The sequence below is a fragment of the Peromyscus eremicus genome, chromosome 5 (assembly GCF_949786415.1).
Source record: "Peromyscus eremicus chromosome 5, PerEre_H2_v1, whole genome shotgun sequence".
Classification (NCBI taxonomy): Eukaryota; Metazoa; Chordata; class Mammalia; order Rodentia; family Cricetidae; genus Peromyscus; species Peromyscus eremicus.
Genome location: NC_081420.1, coordinates 98,033,933 through 98,051,355, shown reverse-complemented (window position 1 = coordinate 98,051,355; position 17,423 = coordinate 98,033,933). Strand labels below are relative to the sequence as shown.

The following is a 17,423-nucleotide window of genomic DNA, read 5'->3' as shown; positions in this document are numbered from 1 at the left end:
TGCTTCCTTGGTGGAGCACTGTTGACTACCTATTACTGCCATGTAAGGCAATCCAATAAATCCCCACACAAGTTCTATTCCTCTAGAGAACCCTGAGAGGATGAGTAATTTTGTAAGATTCTATCTTAAGAAGCACATTCATGTTAACTTTGAAAACCCAAATGACCTTATGAATCAAAAACCCTCTGTATTGAACTAATTCTTCATATCAATTCATATCCATTCCAACCATACTTGGAATAAATTTAGTAATTTTGGGTCACAGTTATTGTGACCAGGTGTGGGGATGAAAAAATTAGGACAGTTCTTGTGCCTGAAGAGTCTGTGGTTCACTTGCAAGCATTGGAAAATAACTCCAGTAAAGGACAGAGAATGGTCATGTCCCAATAGAGAGGGACCTGGCATGAGCTACTGGAGGGCAGAACGAGCAGTTGGTTTGTTGGAATGTTCCAAGAGTGAACAATCTAAGAGGCAGTTAGAAGGTGGCTATGAGCAGAGAGGGTCACAGTTGATATGAAGACAGTTGGAGAGACAGGTTAAGGGATAGACACTGGTGTCATGAGCAGAATAGGGGCATTGCTCAAGGATGCTGGTTTGGGAAAGAGAAAAGCCCTGTATCTGCCAGACTTGGTAAGAGACACTGAGAAGATTCTGGTTGCACAGGGTCCTACCACAATCTAGGGCAGGCCACTTAAGGCTCTGAGGAACTAGAGCAACACAGCCACGATGCACTTGAACTTCTGGATGGCATGAACTTAATGCCTCAATGGAGGGCTAAGGAAAAGCTGTCTGGGGTGCAGGAGAATTAGAGGCTGGAAGTTGGGGCTGCTTGAGGTTCAGGGGGAGATAGGCGTGCACGTGGTTATAGCCCACTGACCTTAGGAAAGGTGGGCCTGCTGGTCAAAGAAGACTCAACCAGTTAAGATTTGCCCCACCACTATCTGAGGATGAGTTACAGAGGGAGAAAGGATACCCTGAGGGTAACAGAGTCCTGGGATGTCTCGTGTTGGAGGCTGTAGGAGAAGAGACATGCTTAAGCTGGCATAGGGTTCAGGTTTACCTTTGTGTTTAAGTGCAAGTTCTGTGCCTGTGAGCTTTTTCCTTTTTTTTTTTTTTTTTTTAATTTTTGTTCTTCTTTTCTTCCTCCCTTCCTCCCTTTTTCTTTTGAGACAGAGTCTCATACAGCCCTGGCTAGCCTCTAACTCTCTCTGTGGCCAATGATAACATTGAACTTCAGATCCCCCTTCTGCCTCCCTAGCACCCTAAAGGATTAGCTTTGTGTTTCTTACCTGTGAAGTGGGAAAACACTGACATCAAAGCCTCGCTGCTAGGTGATATGGGCTCCTGTGTCTGGGGCTGTGATATAGAAAAGGCACTCAACCAATGTTATCATTAACAAGGGGCAAGAAGAAGCTGAAGGGGCACCCCAAGGGGCCACAGAGACTACCACGATGTCGCAAAGTCACTGAAGCCCTGTCTGGGAAGGGAAGGGTTCAAGTAGAGAGGAGTCATCGTGGCTTTGTGCATCTGCTGAATGCCAGGTATGTAGCATGCATGGTCACAGACAGTTCTTACCATAGCCTGAGGGGGGGTTTTGTCACCACCCCACTCTACCATCTCACAGACTTGTGGTCCGGAGAAGGCGGTTTGGGTTCCTTGACCAAAAGGCTGATTTCCTCTGAGGTAGTCCTTTGCAGGGCCCTTTTCAGAGGCCAACGCTGGCGATACTGAGATGAACAGACTCTGAGTGGCAGCCTCTGTGAGCTTCCAGGGTGAGGGTGCCTATGTCCTCTCCTGCCACCGCACAGCACCCAGTCAAGAACATAACCAACACCAGAAGGCCGTTCAAAGGCCCAGACTCCCCATGTCCCCAAACTAAACATTTTCTTGGTCTCCCCAAGGCCTCTGAGAAGCTCAGGGTGTGAATGGCTCTCTGTGTCTGCTCTGAGTCTCCATCCCATCCCAAACTTCAGCTCTCACTGCTGCCTGGTTCTTAATTTGGTACGTTGGTCACACTGACTCCTTTCCTGCCTTTAGTACTTAATACCACCCACCCGTCTTGTTCTTTAGGTCTCCTTCACGGGCCACTGAAACCTAACCCAGCTGCACAAATCCAGCCTGCTGGGCAGTCATCCACGTTCCACAGCATGTGGACTCTTTTCTCTGTTTCCCTAGCTGTCAGGGTGCTTTCCTAGCATGGGTCCAGGTGAGAGGCTACACTTAGGCGAAACCACATGTGTCTGGCCTGAGTTATATAAGATTACACAAGTTCTTCAGGCCAGGAGAGTAACTTAGCCGCCTTTGGGCTTCCTGAGGGGCATAGGACAATGGCTCAGGGAATTTCCAAGATTCGATTGCGCTTTTGGCACCACTTCATGATATCCTGTGCCTGGTCTCAGCTCTGAGGCTTCTAAGGGAGGGAAAGCAGTCAGCATGGGCATGGGAAGCCAGGGCGCTCGTATCATGCTCATACCTTCCTTTCACTCTGCCTCGATGTCTGCATCTGTTAACTGTCAGTAAAGCGCACAGCCAGACGCCCAAATGCCTTTTTGGTAAAAGTTCTTCAAACTTTAATGGGCACAGGAGTCCCCTGGAGAATCTGTTAAAATGTGGACTCTTAACTCAGGTTTTGGATGGGTCTTGAGAGTTCAAGTTGTGTGTGTATGTGGGTCAGAGGTCAACGTCAGGTGTCTTCCTCAATCACTCTCCACCTTGCTTCTGAGGCAGCTGCCCTCACTGAATCTCAAGCTCACCGACTGGGCTTCTTCAGTTCTAGGGTTTCAGGCTTGCACCACCATCCATGACTTTTGCGTATGTGTTGGGGGATCCACACACAGGTTCTCATGCTTGCACAACTGAGCTAGCTCCCCAGCCTGAAAGCTTGCACTTCTAACCAGTTTTCCGTGATCTGGGCTTGGAGCTACAGAGGTTCAGTTCTGGGTTCTCTGTCCTACTGAAGACTCAGAATGGTCTGGCAGGGAGCTTCCCCACTCACTTCCTTCTTTTCATGCTTCAGTGATTTAAACACTGTGTGTGTGTGTGTGTGTGTGTGTGTGTGTGTGTGTGTGTGCGCGCGCGAAGGTTCCAGGGTTGAACTCGGGTCACCAAGCTTGGGTGGCAAGGGCTTTAGCACACTGAGCCATTTTCTTGCCTTTCCCCCTTTAGAAATCATGTCCCTATTCTGTTCGCAACCTTGACCTCACTTGACGGTTGGGGTCAGAGCACCCCAGCCATCCCCCCCACCTCCCTGATCACACCTGCCAGAGCCTCCTGTTGGAAACATTTGCTCTTAACTTCTCTTCCTCACCCCACACAGTCACAGCTGATGCCATTGCCCGTGGGGCTCACATCTCTTCTCCCCACTTCCCCTGAACCATCTTCAGGCACATCCCCTCCACACCTTTGCAGTCTCCTCGGGATGGCTTCCTTATCAGAGTTAAGGGGTAGTTTGGGCCTTGCAGAATCCCCTGCAGCAGATACAAAAGGGATGCCATCCACGTGTTAAGGTCCCCTGTCTAGATGATGTGGGAGTCAGGGAACCAATCATTGGTGGTGTTGAGGTGTACGTACTGGGGGACATTGTAGAAATCCCGCAAGACACAGACCTAGCCTAAAAAGAGATGTGGTGTGGCAGGGAGAGATGGGAAAATTCTGGAGGTGAAGAGGTAAGTTAGGAGGTCTCTTAGTTTGATTTCTGTTGCTGTGATGAACACCATGAGCTTGGGGAAGAAGAGGGTTCATTTGGCTTACACATTCCAATTACCATGCATCATTGAGGGAAGTCAGAGAAGGAACTCAAGGTAGGAACTGAAGTAGAGGCCATGGAGGAGTGTGGCTTACTGGCTTGATCCTTATGATGTGCTCAGCCTGCTTTCTTATACAACCCAGGACCACCTGCCCAGGGATGGCCCCACCCACCGTGGGCTGGACCCTTCTGTATCAATCATCAATAAAGAAAATGCCCCATAAGGGAGCTGAGTCTGCTCCTTCCTCCCGAAATGCACTGCCATGGTCATGTCCATTCTCATCTGCCTCTCTGTTCTCTTCAAAGCTGGGGACCCTTGGGGGCCCAGGCACAAACAGACCCTCTTTCTTGTTTTTCTGTTCCAGCTCAGCATACTCTGATGGTCTGTGTTGTCAAATCTATTCCATCGCTGGTTGTTTGTTTGTTTGCTGTTGTTGGTTTGGTTTGGTTGTCTGCCTCAGATTCTACAGAGGGCCGAATAGTGCTTTTAGATACAGTCATTCCTGTCCCCATAGTACCATCCCTTGTGGCTGTCATACAGAAAGTCGTCAATGATACACGTATGTTTAGGGATGTGGTCAGAGGACTATGGCATGATTTGTCCACCACCAGGGCTCCCAGGGCTTCAGAAGAGGTGGTCTATAATGGAAGGACACTCTCCCTCAGATGCCTCACTCCTGGAACCCACCCTACAGCTCTCTGAGAAGTCTCACATGCCTTGTATCCAAGATGTGACTTGTTCAGTTGCTAGCCAGCAGAGAGCACCCTGGTATCAGCTAGAGTTTCTCTGGTTTCTAGTCCTTTCCCTCTTGATAGGGAGTGCTAGTCCCGGGAACAGCATGCTCTCTGGGCCTATCTGCAGCACTACGGCGGCCTCTCTCAGGGTCAAAGCGCAGTGGGATCTCTCTGTACAGCCTGCTGTCTGTGCGATATGGAAGGAGGGGGGTCTGCAGAAACAGAAGAGCCTGGGTCAAGAACACAGGTCTAGTTGTGGCCTCACCCTCCAACTGGCTATGTGGTCTTGACACACTCACCACCTGGTCTGCTTCCCCTCTGACACACGGCAGGGCTCATTCTTTCCAGTCTGCTGTAAGGTACAGACCGACTCCAAACCATCCTAAGCTGAGGTGCTTCTCTTTAGACTAGCAAGGGCCTTGGACAACTGTGCTGGGAGCTTCCATCACCCTTAAGGGATTAGATCACGGGAACACAACCTCCTCCCGATATAGACGGAGGCCCTGAAGTGGGCGTTTCCCAGCCCCTTCCCAGAAGCCCCCTGTTGCTCAGCAACAGGGATGAAGCAGCCAGTCCAGGAGAGATTGCTGCTTTCCCAGATAAGGACAGGGTGTGCTGCGCCTGTTAACTATCAAAATGCACCAGACAGCGAGCTATGTTGGTTCTGGGTACGCGGCAGTCCCCTAACAGTAGGAAATGCCTGGAGAAAGGGAAGGGCTGCACATCAGACAGGAACAGGGCTTGGCGATGGCAAAGTGCTACAAGCCCCGAGAGGCAGGAAGCTTAGCTTCACAACATTGAACTCATTTTAAAAACGGGGCTGCAGGTGGGAGAGACAGCTCACAGCTGAAGAGCACTGACCAGCCTTTCAGAGGACCCAGGTTGGATCCCTAGCACGCACATGGTGGCTCACAAGCATCTGTAGCACCAGTTCGAGTGTTTGGCATCTTCTTCAGGCCTCTGTGGGCACTGTACACATGTAGTGCATAGACAGACATAGGTGCACCTAACACACATATAAAATAAATCAATCTAAATATCATTTTCTTAAAGGTACACTTACCAACTGATTGATTGTCGGTTGTGTGTACATGGGTGTGGGCACGTGCACATGCATGTGAAGACAGGTGTGGTGGTCAGAGCACAACCTATCAAGGGTTAGTCTTTCTTTCCACAGTGTGGGTCTTGGGGATTAAAATCAGGTCCTCGGGGCTGGCAGCAAGTGTCTTTTTATTGGTTGAGCCATCTTACCTGCCCCTAAATCAGATTTGAAAAAGTGGATCTGACAAGTATGTCCCATCTGGTGAATCTGGTTGGATGTTGTTTTCTTTTTTAAAAAAATTGCATCGTGTGTGTGTGTGTGTGTGTGTGTGTGTGTGTATGTGTGTCATGGGGGGACAGGGTATGCTTGTGCCATGGTGTACATGTGGAGGCCAGAGGACAAGTTGTAGGAGTTGATTGTCTTCATCTACCCTATAGGATCCCAGAACGGAAGCGATGTCATCAGGCTTGGGAGCCGGCACCTTGACCCACCTCATCACCTCGCCAGCCCAGTTATTTTCTGAAACCAACAAACATTAGATTTGAATATATCACCAACCTATCAAAGAGACGTGCTTCTGAACACAGTTTGGATAAGTGCAGTTTCTTGATTGTCCCAGGCTTCCTGGGGATGAAAAGATGACGTGCCAGGTGGGTCTCAATAGTGATGAGACTGAAGGAACGACCATCAAGATGTAAGGACGAGGCACACAGCTCTTTGGGTTGGCCCTCTCAAGCTCAGGCCCAATTCCTGACGTGATAAGGTTTGTTCCTGCATCATCTGTAGCCTGCCTGGTCTATGAATAGAGCCTCCTGCCATGAAATAAAAGCAGAGAGAGGCCACCGGACCCCAGCAGCAGCTTGGCTAAAGCAAAATGAGGAAACCTTGGGACTGACGACTCCTTTCCTTTCATTATTTCTAGATAATATCAGATTTTTGGCCTTGAGGGAGCACAGAATGAGGCCTGGTGACCTCTGAACAGGCAAGTCAGGGATAGTAGACGAATCCTGGAGCTGGTTTGCTGATGGTCCGAATCAGCCACCGATGCTGTTGATCATGTCTGCTGGTGAGAGAGGGTGGAGGTGAGAAGGAGCTGACAGTGTCCCAGAGGCACACCGTATTGGGAGCAGTGAATGGGCCAGAGCTGAACCTGGGGACATCTGCACCTGTGGAAATCAGGGCAGTGACGAGTTTCTGGTGAGCAGCAAAGATTAATGCCTGGAATCCACCTCCGTGGCAGCCGCCGTGGCATATCCCTGCACATCTACCTGAACAAGAGTGCCTGTATTGACTTCTTTAGGCTCAGCATTCACACTTCATCTGTGTGAGCCAGATAGAGAGCTGGATGAAGTCAGGGTGCCTGGGTTCCCGCTGCAGGGTCCACAAGTGGGCTTCAAATTGGGCGTTCCTGGGGAGACATTTCTGTGGCCTTACAACTTACCAGCTATGCCATCTTGGAAGCACTGTCTAAATCTCTGTACCCTAGTCCTCTTTTCTGTCATGTGATGATAAGGGTCCCAACTGGATACCTGGGAGGTTTAAATGAGGTCATGAGTAAGAGCGGTTCATTTGAACCAGGTTTCTTTTAGTTATGGAGGTTCTTTCCAAGTTGGACTACTCAGAAAAAAAAAAAAAAAAAGAGTACTTGACCTTGATAGCTGATCATTTGGTAATTACAGGGACTCATGAAGGGACATGAGGGGCTGATGAGCCCCATTCCCAGAAATCCTTGGGGATCTTGGTGTCTTGTGCCTGCATTTCTAGAGTCTACACTGTTTGCTCCTGGCAACAGGGTCTACAACTTAGCTGAGATGTTCAGAGAGGTCCTGGCTCCTGCTGGATGTCTCAGGTGGGGTTCAAGTGCCTGTGTTTAGGGCAGACCTCCTTAGCTTCAGTTGACATTGGAACTGAATCATTTGTGTGTGGGGGTGGGGTGGGGAGGCAGGCTGTCCTGTGCATTGTAGGATGATTGGCAGTATCCAGCCTCCACCCATTAGATGCGTATTACCTTCCATCCATCTTGTCCCAGTTTTAACAATGGAAACCATCTTTAGACCTTGCTGAATGTCCCCTGGGAAGGGAGGAGAGTCGCCCTGGTGGAGAATCACCACATTTCTATGTTCTATCTGGGGTGAACCTCTGCAATTGGTTATAGCCTGCTGCGTTGTTGTTTGTTGAGATTTCTTAATCTTGCTGATTCCAAACTACATCTGTACACTGACTGAAGGCGCCCATGCAGTCCTGGGAAAGGGTATTTTCAAAGTTGAAGGGCTGTAGACTCTCCGAATCCCAGCCCCACTTGGAACAAAGGACTGGGTCCTGATCTGGGCTGCTCAGTTCTTGTATGTAGGTCCTGTTATTCAAACCTAAAGGTTTGGAGGGCTATGAAGTGCTACACAACTGTTTTGGGTCCTTTTCTTTTGAGTAACATATGAGTCATGGTCAAACAGCGAATGTCATATGGGAGCAGCAACTGGATCATCTCGTACAGTGAATATTGTTTTGTTTGACTACAAACCTGAGAGCAGCTGGTTCCTCCCTCAAGTAGGCACCAGAACAAATAGTATGCTCCTTTGACGGGTTAGATGGGAGTCATAGTGGAGGCGTCTGGAATCTCTGTTATTTAGGAAGTCTTTCTAAGAGCTCTGAGGCCCACATCCCGCTCTGTTGGCTGTGATGAGGGCCTCTGATGCTTTTGATGGTTGACCTTTGGAGGCTTGGCCCCACTCGTTGGTGCTCCGGATTCTGGCTCTAAGAGTCAGGGTCAGATGCTGAGGACCCGAAGGAGCTCAGGGTCAGGCTGACCCCTGTTTTGGGTATCATTTCTGTCATTTCAGGAATGGGGTGCTCCTCTTGGACACGTTTATGCAGTGGTTCTTTTGCACTTTCCAGAATAAGGAAAGGCTTTCAGGCAAGCACAGATCCAAGATCCGGAGAGGCATTTGATGGGAACAAGGTATAGACAGTGTTCCCCCAAGCAGGGCTGAGATTCCCAGTGTGGGGTGAGGGGGCCAAAGCAGCTTGACTCATTGTTGCTCCGAAGAAACAGATTTTTGAAGGATGTTTCTAGACTGGTCAAAGAGTTTTTTTATTTTATTTTTATTTTTATTTTTGGTCCCAAGCCTCAGACTATGGCATTTATACACCTTTTTGGACAGACAGAAGATCTAGTTTAGGGAAACGTAGGTTATATTTTCTCAGGAAGATCTAAGGGGAACAATGGATGGAGCTGAGAAAGACAAAAGAAATTCTGCTGCTGGAGTGTTGCATCCACGGTGGGGTGGGCATCCTTATCACGGAAATCACCAGTTACTTGTGCCATGTAACTTTTCGGAAGAGGTGGGTTCCTGCACTTGCTGGGGGTGGGCGGCTTGGCCCCAGTGGGGGCCGTGTGCTGTGCTGGAGGCTTCCGGTGGGTGACCTTAGGATGTGGTGTTGGAGGCTTCCAATCGAGATGGGACTCCTCCCAGAAGAGAAAGCCCCGCAGGATGTCTGGTTGCCTGGTTGCTGTTTGTGGTGAGGCGCTGCCCTGCTGTGGAGGTCAGGATAACTCTGTGGTGGGGATGCTGTCTTCAGGACATCTCTGCTGACTGCTGCTGCTCTGAGCTGACAGGAGAGTATAGAGTGTAGGGGCTGCAGGCGCTCTCTCTCTCTCTCTCTCTCTCTCTCTCTCTCTCTCTCTCTCTCCTCCTCCTCTCTGCCTTCTTCCCTCCCTCTCTCCCTTCTCTCTCCACCCCCTCTCTCTGTCCCTCCATGTGTTTATAGAAAAATGTGCTTCAGGCTGGCACATTGCCCTTTCTGTACAGGAAGCCCTCGTTCAGCCTCCAGGGCTGGGAAGAAGGCTTCTGGGCAGCCTGTGTCATTAGGTTTTTATCCAGGTCTTTGATTTGGCATTGGTTCGTGTTCACCTCCTCAAGCAGCTTCTTCTCCTTCTCCTTCCTGATCGGCCACCTGTCCACCAACAGGCCTTGCTGTAGCAGTCTCCAGAGAGGGCTATGCATGTCTTTGCCTTCGTTTTCTAGAGGTGTAGAGAATTTGGGGGGCCTCTTGTCTTGCTCTTCCAGGCGACTCACCTCCTGTGACCCCCAACCCTCAACTCAAAACAAAACCGGAAGCCAGCCTCTTTTTTCAGACGGCTTTCTTTTTTTCTGATTTTTGTTGGCGTGGCAGAGCTGTGACTCGCTGGTGCTAGCCTTCTTGGGTCAGGCTCCTTCCTTGCCGATCTCCCGGTGTCATTTTGGCATCCTCTTTTTTTTCCCCTTTGGAAATGGCCAGCAATATTTTTTTGTCTTGGGGAACATGCTCCGGCTTGTCTGAGTTTCTGGGTTGTCGCCGTGGAATTTAGCAGCTTTCTGACTCTTGAAGCAGTGGATGCTAAGAGTGGGTGTTTTGCATGGGGCTGGGATGGCAGGAGCCATATAATGTAAGGTAACCAGCACCAGGAAGTTGAGGCATTTGTATAACTCCTAGCTCAGGAACACCCTGGGGGGAGGGCTTAATGCTCCAGAACTTTTGGTTTTAAATCTTTTAGATGGTTTCTTTCCTACCTTCTTTCCTCCCTCCCTCCCTCCCCCTCCCTCCCTCCCCCTCCCTCCCTCCCTCCCCTGCCTGTGGCTTTTCTGCTCCTTCCCAATGGAGCTGGTTTCACCTTCTGCCTTTAATGAAACCTCCCATCAGCTGAGGAGCGGGACTTCAGTGGCTCATGAAACCAGAGGCTGAGAGAGAAGTCGCACTGGAAAGAAATTCCCCAGCACCTCACCCCCTCTTGCCTTTTCTAACACTAGGAAGTCCCTCCTGGCACCCACCGTGCCCCCATGTTGCCTGTCTTGAGCTCCCAAGCCTCCGGGTCCTCCACAGCTGCAGCCACCCACCCCGGGGAACAGGGTGATCGAGTGGCTCTTTATGATCTACAGCCTGGTTTTGTACTCAGGAAGGATTCTTTGAGACCTGACTGGGTTTTTTAAAATGCATGTTGGGAAATCTTTGTGTTCCTTAACCTTCAACTTCAGTTGGCACTTTGTGCTCTGGCCACTTGTAGCAATTACACAAGAAAGATGCTGAGGTTGTGAGTTTTCCCCTAACCACCTCGGAGGCAGCACGTGCTCCCCTAACCACCTCGGAGGCAGCACGCGCCCTGCTCGTGGTAAGTTGCTGGCACAGGCACTACTGGCCTGCTCTGCCTTGGGCTGCTTGTTGAGGGCTCCTTTCTCCCTCTGTATTTAAGAGGAATGGCCTGAAGGGACTGCCTGTGTGCCAGTGTGGTCACATGTGGCCTTGGCTTTGGCTTAGCACTCTGTTCTTGTCACATTGAAGTTCTTAATGATTTTTGAAGTAGTTTGCTTTTAGCCCTGGGCTCTACAAATCAGTCCCATGGTTCCGAGGAAGGACCATGCCAGAGAAGAAGTGTGCTGGTGTCAGAGTGGAGGTGTGCCCATAGAAAGTTCCTAAGGGCCGGGGAGGAGAAGGAGCAGGGCTGGGAGATGCAAAGGCTTTCTAAACAGGAGGAGCAGGAGGAAAGCCTGGGAATTTTTGTATGGAGTTCAGGAAAAGAGAAATCCCATTAGGATGATCTGCCTACCTGTGAGGCAGTTCTGCATAGCGGGGTCCCTCAGTCCTTCGCCTGGTGGAATATGATGGCATGGCCTGTAGCAATGCTCCAAACAGTGACCACCTTCACTTTGAGTGATGGTGTGATGTTTCTTTGACAAGCAGTGGGTTTTCAGTCAGTGATCCCGGGGAAGCAGAAACCATATGATTAGGTGGCATTATAGAGCCACGATGGTCTCTATAAAGTAGGCTGTCTGCACATACAAGTCAAGGCCAGAGGTTAATATCAGATGTCATTCCTCAGGAACTGTCATCATTTTTTTTTGTCGTCGATGTTGTTTTTGAGACAGGGTTTCTCATCGGCCTAGACCTCCTCCCTCAGGTGAAGCTGGCTGGTGAGTGAGCCCCACCCGCCCCTACCTTCCCGGTGCTGAGATGGATTTCAAGAGTGTGCTTGGCTCTTGTATGTGAGTTCTAGGGATCAAATTCAGGTCCTCATGCTTGCCACAGAAGCATGTTCTTCACTGAGCCATGGTCACTGTCTAGTTGTGCATTTCAAGGAGCAGCCCCCCGTAAACTGTTGACCCCTGCCTCTGGATTCTTTGTGTCTCTGCCAAGTCTCATTTTTCTCTGTGTCCTTGGTCAACAAGTAAAGTTGTTTTTGGCTTTTCACTTCGTGTGCATTTGTTGGAGAAAAGCCTTCAGGATGGGGCATCTTCAGGAAGTGATGATGCTGGAGATCCAGGAGCAAGAAGTCTGACGTCACTGTTGTCATGGCCACCTGCAGCTACGGCAGCATCAGTCACTGATAGTATTTTCCTTTGGGCAAGGGCATGGGAACTCTAGTGCAGAGGGCTGAATTTCAGCATGTGCTGCAGTTCATAGCCATCCATTCTCAGTGGTCTAAGAGTGGTCTCAGAGGCCTTTCTCTCGCTTTGTTCTCTAATGGGGTTTCTCAGTGCTGTGCCTTCCTCCCTCACGAAAGGCTGTCTGTCCACTATGCAGCTAATCAGTAGTGCCTTTTGTTAATGCTCTAACAAAGCCTCACCTGTGTCTCGGCACCTTCAACACACAGGTGGTCTCCTGTGTCTCCCTTCTTACTCAACATCATGATTTAAGATGTGACTGCCCCTCCATGGACTTAAAACTTACTGAAATGACCCAAAGAGCTTTTGTTTATGTGGGTTAAAACTATTGATATTCACCACGCTGGAACTTAAAACAGAGGCACTTAAAATACTTGTGGACTCATTTGAAAAGAGCAATGATGAACACGTTGCGTGTTAATGCAGATGACATTTTAGCATTATTGGGAAAATAGTTTTGCACTTGTAGACTCCCTTGTCTAGATAAATGACAGTTTGTTCTGCAGTATGAAAGGACTCCAGGAACAGTGAAAACTTAGAAAGTCAGTTTGGTTCTCATGGTTGTATAATACAGGTGCTGGAAAAGAAGCTATGCAATGTATCAAGTTTTAGCAAAATCTGCTTGGGATTGGTGGGTTTGAGCCCCTAGTTCCTAAGTGATAGCATTGCTTCTGTTTAAAAAGCCATTCTGGTTACCAGATGCTCCTTGCCTTATCAGAGTAATTTCTGGTGTTTTATGTGGGATTTGTAGTGTCCCATATAAAACCCCTCAATTTTAAATGATATATGTTCATTTTACTATTTCTTTTACAACTAGTACTACATATAGGCTTTTTATAAAAATCTTGAGATATTCTTTGCCCTGATAAAGAGTGCAGATCAATGGTTTTTAGCACATTACCAAGGTGTGTGCTACCTTACCGCTACTTTATCTCTTAGTTTAACTCTACAACATTTTTCCAAAATGAGATTTCATATTCTTTCTACATCTCCAACCCAAGGAAATCCCTACTCTATGTTTTGTCTGTATGGACTGCCTATTCTGGATATTTCATGTAAACGTGATTTTATTCAGTGTGTGCCGCCTCCGACAATTGGTTTCTTTCACATTGCATCATGACGCAGTAGTTCACCCGAGTCGTTGCTGGCAGCAGTATTTGGTGCTATTTGTGATTAAATTGCACCCATTCTTGGGATATATGTGGTATTTTGTCTCTCTGTTCACTAGTAGGTGGCAATTTAAATTGCTTTCACTTTGGGACCATGCCCGATGATGCTGTGTGCATTTGTTGCGTGAGTTTTTGTGTGGAAGTTTGTCTTCAACACTATTGGGTCTGTTTACTTTTGAATGGTCATCAATTCAATGGGTGACCACAGCTTGCTTCCCAGCACCTGTGACCATGTATTCATCCTTGACTTTGCTGTGACAGTGTTTCAGCTCTTCCTTCCCAAACTAGAGAGGGAGAATGGAAGAAGCTAGCTCTTGGGATAGCTTTTGAACCTACAGTGTCCTTGGAGATTTCCTGGAGAGGGGTGGGGCTTGGAAAGGCAGAGAAATTGTTCTTTTATTGTAAGATCTGTACAAGGAGAGTTGCCAGATCCAAAGAGATGCCCAGGATTCCTCGCATTCAACTTGTACAGACAAAATGATGTTAAAGAAATCTGTTTAGATCTTGTATTTTTGCTGGGAAGTCCCTGGTGATCTGTCAAGGTCCTCTCTTGTCCATCTCTCCTTTTCTGATGTGGTTAGTTATGGTTAAAAAAAAAAAAAAGTCACCACAGCTGTGAGGTCTCTGCCTACAGGTGGCTCTGTCTGTAGCTTGTGTCTTTCATGAGAAAAAGATGTAAACCCTCCTGGTGGATGACTACACAAGGTTCCTCAGACCGATAAGGCAGTTCCCACATCGAGTTGGTATTCCATGACCTTTCCTGATCCAGAAGCAGGTTGCTTTCCATAAGCAGACATGGTCCATGATACAGTGGGATGAGACGTAATTGTATAGGACTGTGTGAAGTAATAGGAGAATGCTGGTGTGATCTCTTATGTATTTGACTGTCGTTAATGTTTTATTTATTCCTAGGCTACTTCAGGGAAGTCTCCCTCATTCAGTCCTCTGTAAACCCCAACAATTAAATAGACTTTGCCTTTGTAAACTGAAATAAAACATTTGAAAGTGATCGTCATTTTCCATGGCTGTGCATGGGTATGTCTCACTCTGGGTTTAATTTTGCCCTTCCCCAATGTCTTAACGGTGTCAATCATTTTTCATTACCAGTCACTCACACATACTCTTCAGTAAAGTGTCAAGGTGTACCATTTGAAAGGCCCTGTGTATCATTCATTTCAAACTCTGTTCTGTTGATGGGGATGGGAACCTGAGGTCCAGGAAAGGAAGTCTGGCCCAAGGATGATAGCCGGAGAATGGAAACAAAGAGTGGGCATGAGGGGGATTTGGCACACTAAATCATGCCTTGGGGCACCTCCTAGACCCCACATCTCTTCAGCATTCAGTTCTTGACACAAGATGGGTGTGTGCAGTTCAGGTCCACTCCACTGAAAGATACAAGTGTGCCCTTGGGGTGTGCCAGGTTCGGAGGACCCACATACCCTAAGCAGGAGGGGGGTATGGTTTGGATGAGTCTTCACATGCTTCCCCAAGGTTCATGTCCAGGGAGGTTGCTCCCCAGGCAGTGTTCTTGTGGTGCTGCAGCTATGGCCTTGTATGAGGTAATTAGGTCCTGGAGGGTGTCGTCCACTGCTCACAGTTGGTCTTTTTGAGTAAGTTCATTTCTGTTACTATGTCATTAGAAAGTGAGCATATCCACCCACTCGCCCACCCCTGTGCTTGGCTCCTGTATGCTGCCATTTGGTTTTCCCTTTTTAGTCATAGCCAAGAAGTTGTCACCAGGACATTGGTACTATGCTGCTTTTTAAAAAAATATAAAAATTTTTAAAATTTATTTTTATGTGTGAGTGTTTTGCCTAATGACCATAGAAGCCAGAAGAAGGCTTCAGATACCCTGGGGTTGGAGCTGTACGTGGTTGCAGGCTGCTGTGTGGGTGCTGGGAACCAGACCCAGGTCTTTTAAGAACAGTGAGTGCTGTTAACCACTTGGCTCCATGCTTTCTGGACACCTCCAGCCACCAGACTTTCTGGAATGTACTCGGCTTGGTGTATTTTGTTTAAGTAATAGAAAATGGACCCACGGGAGGAGACATCTTGTGTGAAACTTTGTCTGAGGGTCAGCAGAGGTACAACTGCTGAACTTGAAACCAACTGGGTGTGAGTCCTGGGGCAGCTGGAGAGCACACCGAGGGGGGTTTGTGGTGGCAGGCGTCTGCAAAGGGGTCTCGCTGGGTGGGAGGAAGGCATCAGCGGATCCATTTCTCCTCAGGCTTTAGGTGTGTGTGTGGGGGGGGCGTTCCCTGTCTCTTCCAGATTCCAGCCGCTGTTCTTTCCATTTTCAAAGCCAGCGATGGCTAGGGTAGTCTTCTTCACCCCAGACCATTCTGGTCCCAACCCCCATAGCCTCACTTTTCACGATGTCAAGACCACAGTTGTAGATCCCTCCTTTCCTATGCCTGTGCGCTCTGTAAGAATCCAAGTGGCCCTGAAATCTGATCATTGTCTCTGCTCCCCCTCCCCAAGCTCAATTCTCCCTGGCCACAAGAATGGTGAATTCATCACAGTCAGTGACTAGAACATAGGTGGATTTGAGTATGTCATCATCCTGACCTTTACACAGCCTGCCTCGCCCTAGAGACCTGGCTGATTGAAGAGAAGGCAACAGGTGAGGGCGGAGCCCTGGAAGGAAGAGGCGCCCCTAGTACGTGAGGTGAGTGGGCAGCCCTAAAGCACTTGGATCCTAGCTAGGAGAGCACGCCCAGCGTACATCCAAGTGTCATAGGCGGAAAGGATGGCAGGAGCAGCTATGCAGTGAGGAGCGTAGATGCGGGGACAGTCTGAGCAGAGTGGGCCCCACTGCGAAGTTAACGTTAGAAACAAAAGGAGGGGAGTGAGCCATGCTGCCATCGAGGGCAAGTGGGTAAGTAACGTCCACACCCAGTCAGCAGGCCCACACTGCCCTTGGCCAGATGGTTCCCCCGATCCCTTGAGCTGTGGCTCTTGCTTACGGTTCTGACCATCTGTACTGAGTGACTTGAAGCTCCCGGCATGAGACAGGCTACTGACCTGGGGCTGTGGTGGATATTAATGGGTTTTTTTTGTTTTGTTTTGTTTTGTTTTGTTTTGTTTTTTTTGTGGTTCTCCATTCTCTTACTCCCTCTTCCAGCTAAATCCTACATTTTTTGCTAGTCTCAGCTGCTCCCCCTCAGCCAGGGGTCTCTCCCTGTGCTTTTCTTGAGCCCACCACAATCACATCATCATGCCAAGTTGCCGCTTTCCTCACTCCAGTCTTCTATGTCCCCAGCAGCCAGGCAGGGAGGTCACCTTTACTTCCGTGTCCCCGGCATCTCTCAGAGGGTTTCCCTTTCAACGGTGTTCACCGAACACCTACAAAAGGAACAGAGACTCCCTACCACCGCACTGAGGAGTCTAACCATTGTGAGCACGAGTGGTGAGGTAAAGCCTCTCCCATTTGGACCATGACTTACCACCGCGTTGCTTCTTTAGGTGACTTCCTTTGCTCTGTGCTGCCATGTCTAGAAAAGTGCAGCGGTAGTTAGACTCTCCAACAGAGCCGACGGAGAATTAAGGTAGTCAGTCCCTCTGTGTACAAGAGAGCCACAGCGTCTTTACAACGGGCTTCTAGCGGGTTGAGCCCTTGCACAGCTTTGAATCAGGTCTGGCTAGAAAGGCAGTAGCCACATGTTCTCAGGGCTACCTTCTCCAAGATTCCTGGCCAGGGCCATCCCCAGAACTTGGCGTGTGGACCCAAATCCTTTTATGATAACATCTCCTTGCATTGTTCCCTTAAAATTTCATCTGCACTGGCCGTAAACCACGAGGCTTCCCACTAGGTGCTTGTAGCCCTCAGCTCTGAAACCAAACTGAGTGAGCATGGAATCAATGTTCGAAAGACTGATCACCAGAAGGTGAGTCCTGTAGAGCAAAGTTTCTTAACTGTGGGTCATGACCACACACGGGGTGGCGGAACTTGAGAGGAAGGCTGAGTTAAAACATGTGTCAATGATAAAATGTTTCTGAACACTCAATGGGCCATAATTCCAAACCAGACATGTAATCCCCCGTGTTTCTGTCAGCACTTACCTGTGGCATTGTGTTCCTTCACTGCAGCTGGGGTTATCAGCTATAGTGTGGGCTAGACATGATGATGCACACCTTTCATGGAAGTACCCAGAAGGCAGAGGCAGGGGGATCTCTCTGAGTTTGAGGTCAGCCAGGGCTACACAGTGAGACCCTGTCTCAAAAGATCAAAACAAAACAAAAATAAATACAGCATGTGTTATTTTGTACTGTGAATACTGTCAAGCCATGAGACACCAACCAACCACCTCTCGGCTCAG

The 17,423-nt window shown here is 48.8% G+C and overlaps 1 long non-coding RNA gene across 1 annotated transcript; it reads left to right on the top strand.

The window, feature by feature from the left end:
* Positions 1 to 470: 470 nt before the first annotated feature.
* On the top strand, positions 471 to 6,108 carry LOC131910675 (uncharacterized). The gene is made up of 3 exons (XR_009379197.1): positions 471 to 630; positions 1,401 to 1,541; positions 5,960 to 6,108. It is a non-coding gene; the product is annotated as an uncharacterized LOC131910675 (long non-coding RNA).
* Positions 6,109 to 17,423: the final 11,315 nt, after the last annotated feature.